Here is a 17,163-nt window from a genome sequence, read left to right as displayed (position 1 = left end):
GATAGATTGATTATCTAAAGCACTCTGTGAATGACAATTTTCTAGAACAATTCCCTTTATCTGTACATGAAATAACTAAGGGGAGGGAGTTGATTCCTTAAAACCCTAGGGTAGCCATAGTAGAGGGTTTTTATGACAAAGCTAACTAGGTACGAGATGCCCAGGTTTCCATGGGAGGTCTAGAGTTATTCAGAAAATGGTTTTAAAAGTGAAAACTGGACACTCCTATGAGCAATGTCTGGGAGTTTGACATTGGGAAATTAATAGTCCCCACATTTTTCTTTGATAGTGATTTATTGATGGATTTGGCCAAGAAATATGATCCAACTATAGGGTGGGTAAAGAACCATGCTGGAGTGAATCTTTTTAGGGGTTTCCTTGAACTAATTAGTGAGGTTTTCAACCTCAACCCTAACCATGCCATGCATGTAATTATTGATATGGATGAACTTCAAGCAAGGTGCAATGCACAAAGGATTTACTTAAGAATAGGGCCATTATAGGAGCATGATGCTAAAATTGGTACTTTGCCTATGATTACAGCTAGCACCCCAGAGCCATTATGGAGAAGGCATTTTAACCTTAGGGCTTAGGCATTATATTTTTTTGTTTGCAAATTTTTTGGAATAGATGAAGCAGATCAAATCCCAGGCTCAATTGTCCTTATTATGGCTCAAACTCTTCAATTTGGGATGAACACTATTCTAGATTTTGCTACTTTTCTTGCAAAGGAAATGCACAATGGTTTGGTGGGGATAGCACAGGGAAAAGTGGACAAACCATTCTGTTGGTATTCATTACTTATGTATGTATGTTTGTACAAGGGATATACCTTTTGCTCCAATGGTATAGAGCTAGAAATAACCAGAGATGGAGAGAGGAATCCAATGCAGTTATGGAGCGTGGATATGACTTTAGAAGCTATAGATGCTAGTTATGTGAGGTTTGATAGATACTTTGCATCAAAGCTTAGATTGCTTTTGAGAGGGGACAACCCTAGAATTCCTCAAGCATTGTTAGAATTGGTCAGATCTAAGGACCATGCAAAAGGGCTACTAGTTAGTCATAATTGGGGGGATATAATCCCTTATAATGTTTCAATAGTAATAAGAGTGTATGGCTTCTTGGGAAAGCCTCATGTGTTACCATTTCATGTGCCATTGAAAATAGGGATAGCAGAATTATTATGGAAAATAGGCACTATTGATGAAAGAGATTTGCCAAAGAAAGGTACATTCTTTCCAATTGTTACTATAGTGTATGATTTGATTTTTGTGAGGAAAGGGTGGAAACACCTCAACTTGTTCTTGGATAGATACAACATGGCAGAATCTCATGCAAGATTCATTGATCCTAAAGGATGCTATGACCTCTTAAGAGAGAGGACTAAGGCTGCCCGCATGGTACACCAAGTATACTATGCAAAGGATGTTATTAGGAACATTTTTTCTTTACAAGAGCATGAATTAAGAAAGGAGAAATGGATAGTATTTAGTAAGAATTTAGAATTCATTAATGCTTTTGACTCTAGCTATGACCCATTGAAAGATAAGAAATATTTGGGAGCCAAGATGCAAGCACTAATGAATAATTTTGTTGAGATAATCCAAACTATGAATGAGAAGGACATATATATCAAGACCTATCCAGACAGGGTTGCAGAGGTACAAAGAAGGATAAATAGTAGAAATGTAGTGGCACTTGGTCAATACACTTTGCAAAAAAGAGTAGGTTATATGATGGTTCAAAATGGGCAATAGGCTCCCCTTCAGCAAAGACCAAGGCTAGGAAGTCCATCTGCAACTAGTGCTCCAAAAAGACAAAAGTTAGAGCAAGGGTCTTCTTCTTCTCAAGAAGAACAGTACTCCCCAAGCCAATCCCCAATTTGGATAGATGATGAAGCATCTTTGAGGGAACAACTTAGACAAATTGGTGGAGGGGGGGATGTAATTGTTACTTCCACTGATCTGGAAATTGGATAATCACAAGAACCTCCTACACCTTCCTTGGATTTAACTGTTGCTGATTACCAAGGTAAGGAAATAGATCCTATAGTTGCCCAAGCCTCTCAAAGGTTTATTAATGATTATAATTTTGTGAAATCTAGAGTATTTACACAGTTTTTGTGGAGGCTAAACATAGGAAATTTTGAGAAAACTTGTGAGAAGATAAAGGCAGAACAACTTGATAAATCAGATTTTGCTATTAAGGAAGAGGTAAAGTCTAAATTTTTGAATGATTTTTCTCAATTTACACCTGAAGCTAGAAGGAAAATAGTTAGACAGTTAGGAGTCCTTATTTTGCCAGAATTGGATATAGTGAATGCCATGGTTTTTGATTCAGTAAGGAAACAAAAGGATGTCCAATTCAAGACTAAAGAAGAGGTATTACAGGCTCATAGAGGAGTCAAGTTTAGTGATGATCACCAAGCCCTTGTTATTTGGTCTATTGAAAAAAGGGATAAGACCAGGATGCATGAAATTTCTACTACAAAGCATACTAGTGCATTGACAGTGTTCAGAGATGGCGAGGTAGGCAGTAAACAAATAATGGGAATGGCTTTAGAAATGCTAAAATTTGGTAGTGTTGTGTCTAGTTAGGAATAAGATAGATTTTCTCAACTCAATGCGAGGTTTGAAGAAGTTCTTAAAGCATATGAGGAGAGGGGTATGCAGATATAGTCATTAGAAAATAAAGTATCTCAAATGGAGAAGGTACTTGGGAAGAGAAAAGTAGAAGAAACCAGTAGACCAAGGATTGCATACCCCCCATGGTCACCTATTGAGCCTTTCAAATCAACTCCCATTATTGAGATACCAAACACCCTAGAAAGGCCACAGTTCTACACTACAGAGGATTTTGAAGAAGAGAAGAATAAATTGTATACACTGCATGTAGAACTAAATAATCAATTTGAAGAGAAATTGAGGTAGGGTGTAATGTATCTAGTGGACATGATAGAATGGCCAACATTTTTTGATCAATTGGCAAGGATTGTAGCTATCAGGGATGAATTGAAAGGAAATGAAGCTGTATTCAGACCCATTGTATAGAAGTGGATAGAAAGAAATGAAGATATCACTGCTATGTGTATATCTGTTATCCAACTGACATGTCATCAGATAGAAAAGATCTTTGATTTGTTAAATAAATTTCAAGGTTTTGATGATAAACAAGATTCTTTCCAAAGAAGATTAACTATTTGTTTTTCCAAGTATTTTGCAAAAAATTTTGATTGATTCCCTTGTGCTTTAAAAACAATTGATAAAGTAAAGGAAAAGGAAGAATGGAAGAGGGAGCTAGATGATATCTTTTGTGAAAGAATTAATAAAGTTATAAATGAAACAAGCCACTTGTTGTGGGCAATGACAAATGAGGAGTTGGTAAAAGTATAGTTGTTCTATAATACCATCAAAAAAGATTTTGTTGATATAGAGACAATTTCAAATTCATTAATAACTATACAAAGAGAAGTTCTAAATTTTGATTGGCTGGATGATACTACTTATAATGAGTGGAAAGATAAGTTTATGTCTATAGAGAAAATGGGAGAAGATGACGAAGTAGAAGATGATGAGGAAGAAGAAGGTGCAAAAGTAAAAGCCACCCTTATAGTTAATGATGAAGAGAAGGAAAATCCTTGGGTTAAAGTAAGTTTGTAGGTAATCAAAGATGACTCATCGCTTTCAAGCTTGATGGCCACTTACTCCAAGGAATTAGAATGATAAAAGAATCTAATCATAGTGCCTTTGTCTTTCCAAGACAAGTAACAGAGACGGGACCCACAAAGGAATGTTCAATGTAACAACTTTCTGTTATTCACAGTTTTGTTTCTTGTGATAGGTGTATGTAAGAATCTTTTTGAAGGACACCTATCAATCACATTGGCCCTTTGCTTGTTGCAACTCATGCCTATATAAATGAGTTTTCAAGGCAATGTGAAGGTCCTTTTTCTAATACATTTTAAGTATTACACCTAGGATGTATTTGGTCTAGTAATTTGAGCAAATTTTATGATGTATGTTCTCTACAAGTTTTCTGAGAATACATAAATATAGAATGATCTCTGTGTTTCATTCTAAGGTCATTATGAGTTCACTACAAATGTACACAATTTTCAAAGAAAAATGAATACAAATTATGAGCTGCCCCTATATCAGTTCTTTCTAAATTTTGTCTCCTTTTGATTACTTAGTTATCTTGATATTGTGTGAGTAAAAAATTGTGCAATTAAATGCAATCCATTTAGGTTGTATATCTTTTCATCACTGCTATTAGTTCAATGAATTAATTAAAAGCTTTGACGAATTTGGTAAGGTTGCTGTAGTAATGGGAAGGATGTTTTGAATGATAGATTCAAGTAAGAATTGCTGATAATATTTATTGTAAGGCAACAAATTAGATGTATGGAATTGTAGTAGACTCTGAACTCTAATGGATTAGGCACTAGTCAAATTGATTCAGTTGGAAGAGAAATAGATCATATATGGTTACAAATGCAAAATTATAATCAATTTTACCTTTATTTCCTAAAGATTTGCAAAGTTGGTCAATACTTATTTGCATGAAATTTTTAGCCTTAGTTAGCCACTATTGCTGATAGTGCCTACAAATTTATAGAAGACTTTATGACCAAATCTGCTATATGGTATGTAATCTTGTTTGAAATGATAGAACCATGCATGTATTTGAGGATTTGAGATGAAAATCAGAATGAAATGAATATAATTCTCATACAGTATCTTCCAGGCTTGAATTATCCCTAGGTATACCCACCTTGGTTTTGCAGAGCCTAAAGAGAAGGAAACTATTCTTGGTTTGGTTAAAGTTGGGTCAAAATGGTTTGCATATGTAATTGAGAATAGGAAATGGCTGATCCTTAGGTTGCATAAGTATTATCATTCTGGTATTGAGCACTCGTTACTCAGTAGTTTTAAAACACCAACACATGGGTTGACTAGATGAAGGCACAGGATCTCTCACTCATTGAGAATTTTGAAAATCTACTATTAGATGCTCACAACTTAAGGGAGGTAGCTTCTACTCATCAAATTACTGTGAAAAATGCAACGGATAGACTAACAAAATAATGACACTATTACAAGAAGTGATCAATATGAAGACCAACGTTGCCATCTCCCACAAGACCTTTAAAATAGGTAAAGAGCCATTATTTCATTGGAAATGTTCTTTGGATTTTATAGAGGAAATCTCTACAAGATCTATAAATGAGCTTAAGGACATGCATGACCTAGTGTAGAAGATCATAGAAAAGTTATTTGAATATTTTAAAGTGTTGCACATAGAGTCCTATGTGTCTGTCAATGGTAGATTAGTAGATATTGAGAGGACGAAGACCAAGTTCTTGGTATTTTTTGATGAAATTTCTAATCCACTTAATTTACAAATGTCAAAAATCTAGGAGCTTTCATCAACTGATTCAATCTAAGGTGTGCATCAAAGAAGTTCCAATCAAAGGTCACTAGAGTGGACGAGTTGATAGATATGCACAACTACTAGATGATTCAAGTTGACAATATCACCAAGTGTCGAGGAGCTAGACAAAGTAACAGATTTAATGAAGGCTTATAGAGCTAAGAAAGTTACTCCTAAGAAGGCATGATGCTCTGACATTCTTTTGAACATCTACCATTCCCTGTCTTCTCTCTCTTTTTGTATCCATTTATGGCACTCTCTTAGTAAGCTTGGTGTCTGTAATAGACAATGATTCAATCATATCTTATTTTTAGTTTATTCTGTTAAGGGATGCTTTATACTATAATCATCAAATGTAACTAGCTATTTTGAAGAGTAACTTTTTGAGAAGTTAATAAGATTGGAATAATTATTTTTGGGTGAACCCCTATATCTAGGACTATTGTGTGTGACTCTGAGTCCAGTTTTAATTTTGTTGTTCATTTAGTTACTGTATAATATGTGGAATGAATGTGTTGATTTTGAAAATTGAATAATTACAAGTAAACTTGGTATTATTTCCTTCATTTAATGGATTATAATCTTTACTCTCTTTAGCATAAGCATTATTTTGTTCTTTGTGTTATACACTGTAGTCCGTATGTGTAGTTTAGTTCATTGTATGAGAGGACCAAAATTAGATTAATGAAGTAGCTGAAAAGGGCACAATCTAGGTATTGTCGAATATCAGTTAACTTAGCAATCTAGGAATTGTTCATTCTATTATTCCTTCTACTCTCTTATTGTTGTAGCTAGTCTTGCATGTTTCCATCCTTGCATTTAAGTTAGGGTAGACTAAATTTCATGAGTTTGTCCCTATTTTTGAAACTATATAGGTTATTTGAAGTGTTGAACAATCTAGTTATTGAACTCTTTCACACTCTGGTTAAGAGTATACCCCTAAACACTTAAAAATAAAATTCATTGCAAATATTGCACCTAAAAGAAGCCATACCTTTCAATTTAGGGGTCTTTGATAGATTACTACACTGACCCATTCTGTTTTTAACTTCTTTGTTCTCCACTAGCCATTGGGCATTTAAGAGTCAAGGTATAAACCAAATAATTAAGGGAGACAAACTGTTAACCAAAAAATCTCTACAGGCCTATGTACCATAATAGCTTGAGAACATTCAGATTTTGACCCATGTAATTCTTTCTCCAATCTCCTAGTTTTCACATGCATTTTATTTATGATTGAGTTCATCCCCATTTCTCTTCTTTGCAGTTCTACAGTCAATTCCTTCATATGTTTAATTTGATCTTGATTAAACATAGATTCATGTGTTAATCTAGCTGCAAGAAGCATGTGATCTATATTATTTATTGTTTGTACTAAGGCCATCCCCTCTTCTCCTTTTGATATATCAATCATCCTTGGTTTTCTTCCTTTGAATATTACCAAGGTGACAAGGGTTTTTGTCTTAGGATCATACTTGTCACCTCAACCTTATCCAGTGATTCAAACATTGACACAAACGTAAAGTCTTCTTGTTTTCTTACTTGATTAAGAAAAAACAAGTCCTTTGATGTTAAACTAGGGAGAATCAAAATATCACTATTTTTAACTATCTCTCTAGCCTCCTCCTCAGTACATGAGATATTATCCAAATTTAATTCATCCATCATCTATTGAACAATTGAAGCATGTTGGGATTCATCAACTCCCTCAAGTCTTTTCTTCTTCTTCTCATCAAAATCCTTCATCTTATATATGATCCAAAAATCTTTGAACTTGTGAGTCTTAGTTAAAATTATCTTACTCAATGAACCTAAGGGAGATGGCTTCCCTCTCATCATTAGTATCTATTGGATCATCATTGGGCATTTTTTTGGCATAATAACCATGCTTTTCCTTAGAATATCTGGGAGGTAGCTCTGATGTCTCAACACTCAACTTTTGTTGAACCTTCATCATTGAAATCCTCACAAGATACTAGGGGAGTAGAAGTTTCATCTCCTTTTTGAGGAGTAACAATAGATGGAATGAAACTTGAACTTACTAGACTCATCCTTATTTTCTTTTCTTGAGGAGGTAAAGAAGACATCTATTCTATTTTCTTTCCCATTTCTTGTTCAACATATTCCTTATATCAAATTTCAAAGTCCTAAATGCACTTTTCAATTTTAATAACTTCAATATTTTCTTCAAAGTGGAAGCAAGGCAAGCCTTTGGTTAATCTTTGATTCTTTATCTTATTCAAGACATTACACTTTTTAAATCTCTGAGATATCTCTTGCACATCATCATAATTACTTATAACATCATCCTTATTGTTTAATTAGTGGGAATACCTGGCTTTTATGGTTCTAAAATGCCCCTTAGCATCGTAATCCCTACTCTTATCACTAGCCAGCCATAATTTATTCATAAGGACCTCCCAAACTTATTGAATTTTGTTAGATCCATTTACATATCCATCAAATCTTATAAAGGAAGGCATCATGTTGCCTTTTTTTCATGGCTAAATATATTCCTTTTCAACCCATAATAACTGGCAATGAATTCCAAGAAACCCAATATTTATGAGACAAACACACAAATCCAATGAGGTGGTTATCTAAACCCATAAAACCTTATCCATTGTGTTAGATGCATTTACATATCCATCAAATCTTATAAAGGCAGGCATCATGTTGCCTTTTTTTCATGGCTGAATATATTTCTTTTCAACCCATAATAGCTGGTAATGAATTCCAAGAAACCCAATATTTTTGAGACAAAAACACAAAGGCAATGAGGTGGTTATTTTTGGAAATGATTGAAAAGATCATGAATGAAGAATAATGGAACTAGTAAAGAATTTTTTCAATCATTGTTTTGTCATTGATGTCAAACTTGCTACTTGTAGGAATGACAATTGCTTTAGTGATCCAAATACTATCAATTGGTTGATTGACAAGGAGGTGGCAATCAATAAGATGTAACTAGAGTACCTAGAGAAAGGTTGAAGTTATGATGTTGTAATGAAGTATAAGGATCAGTTAAGCCATTGATGAAATAGTGTATTGATGACATACTCTACGACACAGAGGATGGACACACTGAGACACATCAAAGATGTAAGGATTAACCAAGTTCATTGGAGAGAGCTGAGCTAGCTAGTTAGTGCCGAACAGATTCTCAGTTGAAGCCGAACAAGTTCAACTTAGTGTGTGCCGAGTGATCTTCAGGTGCCTAGCAGCCTTCAGGTGCTGAGTGAAGATCAGGTGTCAAGTAACACATAATTTCTTCAGGTGCCGAGTAAAGATCAGGTGCCGAGTAACACAAAATTTCTTCAGGTGCCGAGCGCCAGTAAAATAACAATAGAAGCCGAGTAACAAAGAAGGAGCCGAGCATTAGTAAACCAATGATGCTGAGTTGTTGCATTATTTGTTAAGTCAAAGATTCGCCAAATCAACAGCGATAAGTTTGTTACATCAAATTTTGTGAATTAGTTGGATGATAAGGATGATGAGTAGATGTCACAAATTTTTATGCAAACCATACAAACCAATTCAAGGTGAATGCTAATGGATTTATCATGAAGTTTCTAGAAGAAACAATTTGAATGGAAAACAATACTATTTTCTCAAGATCAAATTAAGATTTGAGCGGGAAATGAAGAACAAAAGTTCTTTATAAAGAGTTACAAGTCAGAGATCAAAGGCACATGCATGAGAGGGAGTTGGTCATAAAGTATGGTCATGTGAAGAAGCCAAGAGGAGTAAGAACAGAGCATCAAGACTCTGAGTTGATCAAATGATCATGGAGTGCATTGGCATAACAAGTGGAAGAACTCAAGGAGACAGATCTTGAAAGGTGAACAAGCTATCAGCACTGCAAGGGAGGAAAGCCAAGCAAAGAAAAGGACTGAAGAGCGATCTAAAATCTAAAAAGTTGAAGTTGCAATCTGTATCAGGTCAAAATCCTTCTAATACTTTCTTACCATTGTATTAGACATTGAAACCCTATATTGCTAGGTTAGCTTAACAGCTAGGTGGATAAGCCTCAGGAAAAGGATAAAGAGATCCTTAGAGAGGGATGAAATATTCTTTTGAGAAGGTGACTATAAATCCCACGGACTTGGGTGAGCCTAATAGCTCTATGTAGAACCTCTAATAGGGTGACATTCCAAGTTGAATGTTCTTAAATCCTTTAACAGGGCACACTCCTAACAGGGTGTAGAAATCCTTTAACAGGGTCACATTTAACAATGCGCTATAGCCTTTAATAGGGAAAACCATCAGAAGTGGTTGAAATCAATTGCACAGTTATTTAGTGGTGTGATGCATGTTTACTTTTGATGATTGTTTAATGTTCAATTGTATGCATAATAATTTCAATTATGTGCCATTAAGGATTAGAAGAAAAAGCCATATTGGACATCATTGGACCTTGGATAACTGATTCACCCCCCTCTCAGTTATTCTAAATAATTCTAATAGTCTAAACCCATACAACCTTATTAAAGAATATTTTGGTTTAAGAACCCAATCACCTAAGTTGTACTCACAACCCTTGTCACCCATAAGCTCCTTAGGTCTCAACATACTCTTAATTGGCCATGGAATTCTGGTGATAGTTCTTCCAAGTTCTCTCACTATCGATTGGAAAAATGCATCCTTGAAGGCTATGAAATCCCCATCTCTAGCAGGTGTATCCCAAAGTGGGCACCATAGCTGAATGGGTTGTCTACTACCTTCCTCATCAATTGTGGCTAGCTTCATAGAGTTCCTAAATTAGCTAATATTTTGATGAATAATTAGGTAACACAACAAGGAATAATTATTAAAAGATTTGGAAACCTTCCACCCGATTAGTTGATTGTGAAGTGACCTCTCAATCTCATTGGCGAAATCAAACTCTAGATGTGTATGAGAGTTTTGTATTTTCATGCCCATATACATGTTGTCCAAAGGAATTTTTTACTTCTCTTCCTCTTGAAACAATTGTAACCATGCATAGAAAGTGAATTTGAAAAAATGAATAAAGGATTCAATAGAGTGAGGACCCATATGATTGATATACATAATTATGTTATTGTGACCCCTACACATGAAATGTGGAATTTCTATAAACTTGCTAAACTTCATAGTTTTCTAATATTTAGTTTTGAAATATTCCCTATCAATCTTTGTTAGGGCTTGAGTGCTTATTCAAAAACACTCCTCAATGTAATATTTTGTAATGACCAACAAAAACATTCTGTCCATCTTTCTCATAGCCTTAGTGGTTGGCTCATAATAGTTTGCTATAATATCTATGAGCTTTGTATCCACATACACATTAGGGACCACAATATTTCCTAAATCTAACCTCCATTGGTTGTCTCTAGGTTTCTTTATTATCTTTATTTGCATATAAATACCAGAACAAAGCTCTACCATGTAATGGAAGGTTAGAATCTCTACAATTCTCAAATTCATCAAAGAAGACAAACTTCTAACCACTGAAAGAGGAATTAAAAAAAACTTCCAACAACATCTTTTGAATTTTTTTCTCAATGAGAGTTTTGTTTTACTCTTTAGTACTAGGATCTTCTTTAAAAATTATCTTTATTAAGAAAGTAATTGCTAGAGCAAGAAGAGAGCTTTTAACTTACTATTTTTCACAATTTTCTAAAGATGCCTTCAAATCTTTTTGCTAGCTTCTGTTCCAACTCCACTTGCATGAAGTTATTAAAAATAACATTTTCACCAAGGTTATTAATTCATGTTTATTCCACATTCATGATTCATAAATTTTCACGCATACATCCACTTCGCAAGTTGTCCAATATGTTACATCACTTGAGTACTTGGTTTGTACTTTAAATTATGAAATTAATAATTTGTTCTTAGTCAATGGAAACTATATTCACATTCTTACATCCTTGTTATGAAATCATCTCCAAAATTACAATTTTTTGAAACTTGACCAATCTCTCTAACTCCTTTCCCGAGATTATGATTTTGGGCATTATCATTTCAGTGTTTTGTGAAATCACAATTTTGGAAACCTACTTCTTAGTTTCTAATGAAGTCATGATTTCAAAGATCAAGTACTCAGGTATTTTAAAAATCATGATTTTGGAGACCTTAAATCTTCAGTTCTTTGAAAGTCTGATATCTCACCTTTTCACTGATGGTTGAATTCCTTTTCACTGAAATAACAAACACACATGGAATTAGGTTATTTTGAAGGACTTTTTAGGGCCCATCACAACACATGAAAGTATCCACACTAGTAACACAACAACACTATCATTTTTAATGTGGAAACCCTTACTCAAAGGGAAAAACCATTGCAAGAATTAGTACCCACAAATATTTTGCACTCTTCTAAAATGTACTTGGTTAAAGGTCTAACCTTGTTAGGAGTTTAGAATAATGCTTGATTTAAAGAAGATGTTGATAGAAATCACCTAGTTAGGGGATTTTCCTCTAGACCTATTAGGAGTAACCCAACTTAAGAATTTTTAATTTAACTTAATAAACTACTCAATTAAGAGAATTAACCTCCAATCATTTTAAGATCATAAACACCTTGGTGAGAGTAACCCAGTTAAGGGATTTAGCTTGGAGAATCTATTTGGATTAAATAAGGAGGATGATCTAGAAATAGGACTTATCTATTGCTTATATAGATACAATGAAGCTCCACTTCTACTTCTTACAAACATTCGATCAAATGCCCGACTGTATTAACCATTCATGATCTACACACTTGTAAATGCGACATTTATAAATATATTTATGAACTCCTCTTTTAAGAGTCATCATTACCTTAACCAAAATGTATCATAGTTGAATTTCATCATAATCCTTCCAAAACATGTTACCAAACCCTAATCCATAATTTACCATATCTAGTGATTATGGATTTGAATCACAGGTCAATTTGAATAAGAATATATAGCCCTTTTCATTTTTCTAATGAACATGCTTTAAGAATTTTTAGCATAATGATCAATGCAAGGCCAAATCATCACAACCCATCAGTGCCACATTATCACATTACTTTATATCATGAAAGGTCCACTAGAGTTAGCCCCATCATTACTTGGTAAGGATCAAACATAAATGTTTCTAAGTGCTCTATCATTTTCAACATAATAAACTTCAATTGATTTGAACCATGCCTTCCGGCAAACAAAAAAATGTACAATCATAACCAAAAATCACATAACTAATTCTAGATCACAGATGCATAACCACTACACTTAAATATTCATATATTTTATAGACCAATCAGATTGTTTACTATCTATCACCAACTATTCTTCTCATTTTCTCTGTTACACTTTAATCGATCGTAACTTTATCCAAACTTGTTTCTAGTGTGTGTGATCATAGACATGGCATTATAAGACATCAGTCTCCCATAAGTATTATATACTTCATATCCTACTTTACTGTGACTATAACAATTCTCCCTGCAACTTTTAACCATCAATATTTAAGTTGACATCAATGCCAACATAATAACTAATCAATTAAGAATTAAACATTCACTATATCATCTATACAATACAATATAATCTGCATTAGTTATGCCACTAATCTCCCCCTTTGGTATTGATGTAAACATTAGCTATCACTAATTATCTAATAACACTTTTCTCCCCCTTAGTTGATGCATCATCTTAATATTCTTATAATCACCTCTAGGTGTTCTCCTTTATCACTTATACTCGTCTTCTCATGGTAAATTACTTCTTATTTTTTCCCCCCTTTGAATAATGCTAAAGATTCCACTCAATTATGAGTCATAAATGAGTCTATATCATAGATTAAAAACCACTCCACTTGAATCTTCATAGATCCAATGGACCAATCAAATTATTTACTATCTATCACCAACTATTCATCTTGGTTAATCTATCACACTTTAATTGATCGTAACTTTGTCCAAACTTGTTTCTAGCATGTGTGATCATAGAAACTACATTATGAGATATGTTTAAGTCTCCCATAGGTATTACACACTTCATATCCTACTTTATCATGACTTTAGTATTGATTTTCATTTTAAATATGATAAAACAATGCTGCTGGTAAAATTTTAATCATCAATACTTATGTTGACATCAATAACAACATAATAACTAATCATTCAAGAATTAAACCTACACTATATCATCTATACAATATAATACAATTTGTATTAGTTATTCCAATTATATACTTCTTTGATATTGATGGCAACACAAAGTATCACTAACTATTTGATGAAAATTTTCTCCTCCTAAGTTGATGCATCTTCTTAATATTATTCTAGTCACCTCTAGGTGTTCTCTTTTCTCAAATTTACTCTCCTCATGGTAAATAACTTCTTAGCTATCCTCCCCCTTTGAAAATAATGCCAAAAGTGTCACTCAAGTATGAGTCACCTATTGAAAAGAATTCTTCAATTGTGTATTGTCATTGATGTTTACAAAAATGTCAATATTAACCAAGCAATGTAGAGTTTTTAGTATTAACCTTGTATATCTCAGTATTAATCGAGCAGTGAAGAAGTTTGCAGTATTAACCTTGTATTGACTAATAAGTTGACTAAAGAAGACATTTTTGTGTTAATCAAGTAGTTGGTTGATGAAGAGAATCCTACTTTCAGTATTGACTGAGTGATCAGGCATCAAAGAGATTTTAGCATTGACCGAGTGGTCAGGTGTCAAGGGAGTCACAATGTTAATCGAGTGTTTAGTCCTAGTATTGACTGAGTGACAACAAAGTATAATTGACAAGTATTTGATTAATTGAGGCTGACTATTTGGATGTTTATTGTTGAAAGGGTATTCAAGCTAACATATCTAATCTTATGATATATAAGAAAGGTCAAGTTGTGAGGATAAATGTACATAAGTGGAATATGAGATAAGATGGATATGTAAGAGAAAGGTAGAGCAAGAAAGTATGGAAGATAAGCTATAAAGAATATTTGATCAGGAAGGATCCAAAGGTCAAGCCAAAATAAAGATTTGAATCTACAAAGAAAGTTTCTTCATCAATCAGGTCAAAATTATCATTGCTTTCTAACCATTGTAGTAGTAAAGAAATCTCTTAATAGATTCAACTTAATAATCATTTTGTAAATCCTCTAGCAAGGTGAAATTTCAAGATTGAAGTCTTTAAAGACCTCTAACCAGGCCACTCATAATAGGTTGATTTAAATCCTCTAATAGGGTCGTACTTAATAGTATGTTTTGTAACCTTTTATAGGGTTGGCTCCTATCAGGGCTCATTTCAAAAGAGTGAAAATTATTGTAACTAGTTGTAATGTGGTTTTTTCCAAATTGGGTTTCCACAATAAATCTTGGTGTCATATGTGTTCATGTTATTTTCTTATCCTTTATGTTTCTACAACTAAGTTACTAAAGAGATAAATAATCTTAAGATTTCTTTGTTAACTGAGTATTAGTAATATTCTAATGTTAAATGAGCTAATTAGTATTGCATGATCAGTGAAATTTTGTATTGACATCTAAGGGACAAGGATTTGTTTTTGTGGTAACCAATTCACCCCTACACTCTCAATCACTCTCCTACATTTCCAATAATTGGTATCAAAGCATTTGGTGCTTGCAAGAAAGGTTTTAAGGACCTAAGCTAGAGATCAAGATGTCTTACAAAAGGGAGATTCTCAAGGTCAACTAAGATACTTTTCAACATGGGAAGAATTTATGAAGCTGCATCTATCAAGCATCAATGATATTGGTCTATTCTTCTTGGAAAACATCTATGTGCCACCACCTAAACCTATGACTATGGAATAGGTTAAAGAGACAAAGGATCACAATATAACGATGATTGATATTGCTTCCTCCCTGAACTATTTTGAATTTGATGAGGTCATAGATTTTCCTATTGCATTTGATATGTGGGAAAAGTTACAGAGTGTTTATGGAGGTGATTAAAATGTGCAAAGAACCAAGGTAGAAAGCTTGAGAGGAAAATTTGATCAAATGAAAATGAAAGAAGGTGAGAACATTGTCCAATACAATGAAATAATTAAAGAAAGTTTAAGTGCAATCAGAGCCGCAGGAGGAAAAAATGATGATGAAACATTAGTCAACAAGGTATTAAGAACACTTCTTCCTACTTATGCAATTAGAGTTTCAATAATTCGAAAGATGAGATGCAATCCTAAAAATGACATAACCTTAGATGCACTTGTGGGAAGATTAACCACTTTTGAGTTGGATAAATTTGATAACTTTATCCTACTTCTAGCAATCTTGAATCTGCATTCAAAGCCAAACTAACACTTGGTAGAAAAGGAGGAAAGTAAAAAATAAAATAGGTTGATAATAATGAAGAAGATGATTCAGATGAAGACCTTGAACTTGTTGAAGCCCTACTTGCAAAAAAGAATATCAAAAGGGAAAGGAAAATTCAGAGGCAAAATCCCATTGATCTATTTCTCATGTGAAGAGGTTGGTCATATTGCTGAAAGATGTCCAAAAAAGGAGACGAAGATGAGAAAAGGTTCAACAAGTTAAAAGGCAAGAAAGACTTCAAAAGCTACAAGGACTACAAAGATAAAGGTTAAAAATCATGTTACATTGTAAAAGATTTTGATAGTGATAATGGTGGAGATGAATTAGTTTATATTACTATTAAGGATGAATATGATAATGAGGAAAATGAAAATATGGAACTTATCTCTCATGTTAGCAAAAATGATACATGGATCATAGATGGTGGTTGTTTTCATCACATGACTAGTGACAAAATTATGTTTGAACATTTAGAACACTATGATGGTGGAATTATCAGATTTGATAACAATAAACCATGTTATGTCAAAGGAAAAGGAATTATAGTATTAATAGAAGGTATAAAATATGAAAATGCCTATTGGGTTGAAGGATTGAGACATAATCTACTCAGTGTAGCTCAACTAAACAATATAGGATACAAAGTAGAATTCATGAATGGAAAAGCTAAACTATTGGATGGAAAAGGAAACCTAGTTGGAACTGGGAATCAGACAAAAGGCAATTTTTTTTCTTAGATATCATTGAAATTACATGTTTGCAAGCTCAAATAGAGGAAAGTTGGTTATGGCATAAGACGATGTGTCATGTTAACTTTGATAACCTAGTTACCATAAGCAAGAACAAAAGAGTAAGAGGTATACCTTATTTGAAGAAACTTGAGATGGAAATATGTAAACAATGTCAAATTGGAAAGATGAGAAAAAGAAGTTTCAAAAGTAAATCCTACAATTCTAAAGAAGTTTTAGAACTAGTTCATTCAGGTCTTTGTGGGCCAATAGGTGTGGAAAGCTATTTTAGAGCTACATATTTCATTCTATTTGTTGATGATTATTCAAGGATGATAATTGTAATTTTTTGAAAGATAAATATGATGATTTTCAAAAGTTCAAATGATATTTGGATAGAGTTGAGAAAGAAATAAGAAAGAATCTAAAATGTTTGAGATCAAATAGAGGAGAATTCATCTCAAATGAATTCAATGAGTTCTATAATGAAAGAGGAATCAAAAGACTGTATTAGCACCTAGAACTCTAGAGAAAAATGGAATAGCAAAAAGAAGAAATAGATCCATCAAGGAATGTGAAAGGACACTAATGACAAAGAATAATGTTGCACCAAAATACTGGAAAGAAACAATCGACACAACAATTCATTTACTGAACCAAGTTCAACTAAAGAAAGGTACAAACAAAACATCTTATGAACTATGGTATGCATATAAGTC

Source organism: Cupressus sempervirens, chromosome 11 (assembly GCF_028749045.1).
Source record: "Cupressus sempervirens isolate cs-2001-9-10 chromosome 11, ASM2874904v1, whole genome shotgun sequence".
Classification (NCBI taxonomy): Eukaryota; Viridiplantae; Streptophyta; class Pinopsida; order Cupressales; family Cupressaceae; genus Cupressus; species Cupressus sempervirens.
This window is presented reverse-complemented; position numbering follows the sequence as displayed.